The following is a 7,161-nucleotide window of genomic DNA, read 5'->3' on the forward strand; positions in this document are numbered from 1 at the left end:
CTCTCCCAGTGCAGGACAGAGCTTCCATCCCACTTCTGGTTTGGACATGGGTCACTCCTCCAGCTTTCAGGGACAGGATCTGAGCAAGAGCTTGGACACTTCCAAGATGGGAAACGCAGAGCCAGGTGCCTCAGCTTCCCTGGCAGCCCAATAATTAATTGGGCTGCCAGGGAATTTAATTTAATTGGGCATTAAACCATATTTTAATGGGGTGTCCCATTTGGGGTAAGCACCCCTGGTGCTTCAAGCACTCTCTGCTAGGACAAGCAGTTGGAGCTGGACTTTGCTGATCCCTGTGGATCCCTTCCAACGCAGGATATTTGATGAAGTGGCGTGAACGGATTAATGTAAAATGTGCTGGGGTGGCTCTTTACATTCAACTGCAAAAACACTCAAGGAGAGAAATTCCTAGAACCAGCCTTTGCTCAGCTTGCAGTTCCCAGCCTGAACTGTTTCCAGCACAACCACTTGATCAAACCTACCCCGTTTTTCTTTTCAAGCTCCCCTCAAAAAGAAAAAAAAAAAATCACAGCCAAGGGTAGAAAATTTGCCAGGCTCTTTGGGAGTTTTGGGGATGCCAGAGCCAGCAGCCATCCAGGCTTCTCCAAACTCCTAATTTTGCAGGGAGATCTCAAGCTAACGAGCTGTCAGCCGAGTGCCTTCGCACCCGAGGCAGCCGTGGGCTGAGCTCCTGGTTCTTTATACCTATTCCAGCAACTTCTGGGCTTTGCAATAAGCGTCTGCAAATCCAATTAGCGTTTTTCTTTGTGGCACTGGATGCTGGCAGAGATCTGCTGTGCTGCTGCCATCTACAGTAGGGCCAGTGCCAATGGATAAGAAACAGCCCTTATTTGCATATTCAAATATGCAAATGAGACACGACAGCTCTCCTTCATTTTTGTTTGGGTTTTTTTTTTTATTTTATTTTTCTTTCCAGAGTCTTGCCTCAAAGATCCTTGTCTCAGACTGAAAGGTGTGTGTTTAATCTGGCTTGGCCCATGGTAGGGGACCATGCCAAGGGCTGGTTCTGTCCCATGAGAGTTGGAGATGATGGAAAATAAAGTGGAAAAAAGACTGCACTGCACTTATCCCTCCCTTGGCCAGGGATGGGAAAGATTTCGGGGGTGTTTTCCCAGGTTCCAGCCCTGGGAAAGGACAACACATTCTTTCTCTCTCCTGCCTGTGCACACTCAGATGCTTGAACGTGGCTGTTCCTGGGGAGTGTGAGCAAAGGAGGCAGCAGCCAGGGAGCTGAGATCAGGTGAGTCCTGGTGCTCCAGTGAGTAAAGTCCTGACAGAGCAGCCCATGCTCAGGTATCCCCCCAGCCACCAGATTGGCAGAGACCACCTCAGCTCTTGGGATGATCTGAGCAGCAGGGAATTGAAAACAAAACTGCCCCTCAAGGCACCTCTTCCCTCCCCTGGCTCCCTTTCTCTGCAGGAACACACTGACCCCCTCACACACAGCCCCCACCCTCCCCAGCAGCCCCTCCAGACCATCCTCGTGCAGCCCAAGATGCCTGAATTGCTCATTTTTCAGCAAAAGTTCTTTCCTGTAGGTTTAGCATCCCTCTCTGTGATGTGGGCTGTACATCAACTGTACATTGACTGCAAGTCCCTGTCATGGTTTCATATGTCTGTGCTTGTGGCTTGCCCTTCCTGTCTCTGGAGAAACAAGTTTGTTTCACTGTTTTTCATCATTCATTATTATTTTCTCATTACTAATTTAGTTGCAGCCTTCCCTGCTTCCACTCTTGCACTGAAGACCACGACTTCTGTGGTCAGACTGGGCTCTGAGTGGCTTGGACACCAGCCAGGGAACAAGCAAGGCTGATTCCATCACGGAAAGAATCAGGCAGTGCAGGAAAATTATCATCTTGTAGTAGCTCTAAAGGATTTAAAGATTAGGACACAAACCTTGCATTTGAGCAGGGTTTCTCTGAGAAAATTCACTCTTGTGCTTTTTGCCCATGTGCAACATGCTTGAGTGGAAAGATCCTCAGGTTCTGGATGTCAGTGACTTCACTGCCTTCTCTGACAGCTGCAAAATGATTACAGTGGCCTTCACCCACTTCTGCAAAGCACACCCCATGAGCCAAGTGCTCTGTGGTGTTCCCAGGATGAGCAAATCTGCAGCTGAAACCCAGAATTGGTGATATCTGAGTAAGGGGCAAAGATCTTTCTCCTGGTGTGGACCAAGGCTATGCCAACCATAACATCACGTCCTTGTGTGCTGCTTCTGAAAATGTCCTGAACATGAAGGTGAGGGAGGATTTGGTTCCTCTTGGGGGGACCTGGGTGCTGCTCTGGTGTGTGTCTGGCACAGGGTCACCTCAGCGTGACAAGGAGAAGCTGTGAGTGAGGGCTGCAGCCACGCTGGCTCCTGGTTTGTTAATCAACACTGGGATCCCTGCAGGGAATCCTGGGCTTGTTTCAATCAGCTGTGAACCCCAGCAGTGTTTATTCTTCTGAAAAATGATTTTCTTTTGCCTGGTGTCTGCCTTCCCCTTCTGCAGTTCACACTCCACACTGCAGTGTTCACAGAACATATTTAACACTGGTGGAGTGTAGCAAAAGCCCAGATTGTTAATAACCAAAAACTCTGATTGCCAAAAAGATACTCCTAGCAACTACTAGCTGCATCTGGGAAAAATTACAGACAGCTTGGAAATTCTTTCGTTCCTTATTAATGAAGGACTTTGTAAAAAAAACCAACCCACACTGTAATACAGTTTAGCTTAACTAAGTTCTTTTGTGCCCGAGGAAAATCTAAATTATAGCATGCTATAGCTACTGAAAAACGCAGAAGGATTTAAATGTGCAATAACCCCCCGAACCAGAAGGGAGAGGGAAAATTTTCTTAGTAAGTAGGAACACAATGAGAATTTATTTTATTCTTTCTGGGTATTTAGTGCTGGTGAAAAGAGCCAGATGAATAGTCCCAAACACGTCACGTCCCTTGCAGATGCAGCATGGGCAGCACAAGCGTCCTGGAACTGCCCCGCCAACGTGACCCAGTTCTGAATGAGCAGCACCAGCTTGCTGGGGGAGAAAGGAGCCTGTCACTATTCAGCCCCTGACCCCTCTGCTCCAGGCTGTTAATGAAGGGGCCTCATTAACACCAAAGGTGAGCTTGGCATTATAATGGGCTGCTGAAGTGACACCCATCAATCCTCTCCTGCTGGCTATTGAGGTGAGGCCACCTTCCCCTCGTGCTCTGCGCCCAGGGGTCAGCTTTGGCCAAGTGATGTAACAGCCTGGTGCTGCCAGAGCTGGCCAGACCTGCCAGGGGAGGATTTCACCAGCTGGATTTGTCCCAGGCTGAATACAAACTGCTGGCACGAGGACAGCTGGAGAAGACGGGCCCAGGCACCTCATGTGGCCACTGGAGCAAACACAATTGTGGGACAATGGGAAGGAGGGAGATTCACTGCTGAAATCCGTGTCTGCTCAGCACAGGGCTGCCAAAGTCTTTGAAAGGTGCCCATCTGCATGCTGAGAGAGAGGCCATCTTGTGACTGGGGACTGTCACCCTCGGCAGGGTAACCTTCAGGCTACTGAGAAATACTAGATGAGGGGGAAAAAAATAGCTTGAAAAGTAATACATGACAGAAGGAGATCAGTAGAGAAGTCTGACCAGCATCAAAGAGTCTGTTCTGAGCTGTGTTCTGGGTTGAAGAGCCCAAAAAGTGAGTAGGGATTGGCTGTGGCTGTGGCTGCCCCATCCCTGGCAGTGCCCAAGGCCAGGCTGGACAGGGCTTGGAGCAGCCTGGGACAGTGGAAGGTGCCCCTGCCCTTGGCAAGGGTGGCACTGGATGGGCTTTGAAGTCCCTTCCAACCCAAACCATTCCATGATTCTACAAGAACACTGAGACAGAACTTCTCCCAAGGCCCTCCCAGTGCTGGGAGATTCCTTGGGCTCTAAGGTGGCAGTCCAGTGGCTGCATACTCATGCTTGCACTGCTTCTGAGCATCCTGAGCTCTTCTCATCTTGTGTGGAGCCTTTTCCTCTTGGCACTGGTGTTTCTGCTATTTCCAACCCCAGGAATTCAGCCTGGTGGCTTTGAGAGCCACTGATGTTTTCCAAGGGCAGTGGATCCCCACCCTGGTGGTGTGTGATACTCTCTGCATTCGGAGCACATTGTGAGACAAAGCCAGAGCTCCTGGAGCTGTTTTTCAGAGCCCGTGACATTCTAAGCCTCAGCCTGGAGAAAAGGAGGCTCAGGGGGGACCTTTTGGTTCTCCAAACTCCCTGACAGGAGAGTGCAGCCTTGTAGGGGTTGGGCTCTGCTCTCAGGGAACAAGGGACAGGACAAAAACCAGCCTCAAGTTTGCCCAGGGGAGGTTTTGGTTGGATATTGGGAAAATTTCCTCACAGGAAGGGTTGTAAAGCATTGGAATGGGCTGCCCAGGGCAGTGGTGGGATCACCGTTGCTGGAAGTGTTCAAAAACTTTGGATGTGGCCCCTGGGGACATGGTTTAAGTGGTGGTGCTGCTGGGTTAGTGGCTGGACTCAATGATCTGAACTATTGGGATTGATTCTGGGATTGTATGAAATGATTAACAATTTCTGACTTTGTTTTAGTGGATTCTGGGTCAGCTGCTCCCATAATAGATTCCACTAAACTGTTTTTTCTGGAATGGTGTAAAAAGAGCTTTCACCTGTCTGCACAGCAACTGCAGGTGGGGTTGCTACATATGCAAATGCATGCAAATGACCCCTGCTGTACCTGGCTCAGGTACTATGCCAACTCAGATAGTGCCCCACGCTGCAGTGGGGGCTATGCCAACGTGCTGTGACTCAGGGCATTTGGCTGGCCTTGCCATGCTGAAATTCAGCCCACTGAAACTTCAGCTTTATCAGTGCCATCGTTACCTGTGAGACAGGAGTGCCCCTGATTGCAGCAAAGCCATTTTTTAGCAGCGTGGCACATCTCAAACACCCTGGAGCTGGATTTTGTTGCATAAAAGCACAGCCAGTGCAGTTTCAAGGGAGTCAGGCAGGAATATAAAATGACAAACACATGTGACAAACACTGTTTTGACCAACACAGGGAGGATTCAGAGCTGTCACTGTGGAAGCAAAGTTGTAACAAATTCTTTCCCTTTGTTACTCAGCCATCAAATAAACCAGGTAATACCCTCCCATGAGTGGATCCACTGAACTTATAAAGTTAAAAATCATCAATATTTAAGCTGGATGAAGGCTACAAAATCCATTTGGACTCATTTCACAGAGTTTTGGAAGTGCACTCTGCAAACACTGCAGGTGCAGGCTGCTTGGTTTGGGTGCCTGGGCATTTTTATAGGCCAGGAGATCTATTTTAAATCCGTGTGAAATGTGTCACAAAACATCTGACATATGTGGGAAACATATTCCTGCACAGTCTGAGCAGGGTGTGAGGTCGCTGGGGAACATCTTGAAAACAGCAATCATTTGCATATGGATATAGAGTTATTTATTTGGTGCCACCATCCCAGGGGAAGAGGGGCACGGCCCAGGTCTCTGTAGGTCACAGGCAGTGTCAGGGGTGTTGAACCTGTGAGGAGTAAAATTATGAAGGCAAATCCAAATGGCTGAAGTGTTTGTGCCTGGAAATTTTTATTTGAGCCTCGTAAAAATGTTTTGTGGTGGGTAAGAAGCAGAAAGAGGAAAATAATGGTATTTTTGACCCTTTGCTCTATGATATTTTAAACACTAAGATTCATAGAATCACAGAATGTCCCAAATTGGAAGAGACCTACAGGGATCATGAGTCCAACTCCTGACCCTGCACACACACCCCAAACATCCCAGCCTGTGCATCCCTGAGAGAGTTTAGCTTGGAAGGGACCTTAAAGATCATCTGATTCCAAATCTTAATTGGAATTAATCTATATCTTTGTCTGCCTGTCAGGGTGGTAAATGTTATTTAACATTACATGGCAAATCGTGAAGCCTGATAGGATAATTCGTGCTGAACAACACATGCAACTTGTTACCATTTTTGCTCTGTTTCACAGATTTGGGTTTGATTTCACTTGTCAGTGCTCTGGTGGATGTTAATACTTGGCAATATTAGGATAGCAAACAGCAAAATCTCACATATATTAATTCCTGCATTTTCACATGACAGATCTTCATTGATTAATTTTTAAATTGGTCCCAGAAAGCACTTAGTGAGATATTGAAATTTGCACTTTATTGGCATTACATGGCACTATTCCTTGCTCCAGCTCAGCAAAATATATTCTTAAGTGTAAGTGCCATTGATATCAATGGAATTATTCATATTCTTAAAATTAAACATATGCTTAAGCATTTCAGGAAGCTGAGACAGCTGGTCTGTTGTTGAAAGGCCTATCTAAATAAATGCAGCATTTACAGCAGATTGTGAAATTTATAACCCCATGCACAACCTAATGTTGAATAGTTCAGCATTTCAGGTAAATCTTTGCCTTTTATTAAATATTGGTGCCAAAGTAGCAAAGTGTGACATTTCAGTACAGTCCAGTTTTATGTTTGAACACATCTGTAAAGAACCTCTGCAGGAATAGGGGCAGAAGCAATTGAATGTTCATAGAAAGTGAACAAAAAAAAAAAAAAAAAAAAAGGGGGAGAAGGTGGAGACTGACCCTAATTGAAACCACATTTTGAACTGTAATGGGAAGGCACAGAAAAATTAATCCTGCCATTTTAGGTATTTTGATAGCAGCCATTAGTGGAGAGTTGAAGTTATTCAAACCACTTTGCCAGACAGAAGGGAGCTGCTTGTTTTTCTTCTGCCAGCAGCAGTGAGAATGTCTTCCCAAGTGGAACCAAACCACAGGGGTTTATAGAAACAGCTGAAGGGATTATTTGATCTTTTGATTAAAACCTCATTTTTTGGTCAGCTGGTTTATTTTCCCAGGTAATGGCTGTGCTTCTCCTTCCCCACATCTCTGTGATCCCTGGTCAAACCCAGCCCTGGCTGTGGGTGCAGCTCAGACAGAAGGACACAGGCAGGGACCTTGACACCCTGCAAAAACAGTGACAGAGCATTCCCTGGAATATAGTGACAATATTCCCTGTCAGCTAGTCAGCACCTGATAACTTCCACCTGTCCAGAACAGCCAGCAATATCTATGAAATCCTGGCATTTATGGTTCATTTTGCCTTCGAAGAAAAGTGGACAGCAAGGA

Source organism: Serinus canaria, chromosome 28 (genome assembly GCF_022539315.1).
Source record: "Serinus canaria isolate serCan28SL12 chromosome 28, serCan2020, whole genome shotgun sequence".
NCBI classification, from domain to species: domain Eukaryota; kingdom Metazoa; phylum Chordata; class Aves; order Passeriformes; family Fringillidae; genus Serinus; species Serinus canaria.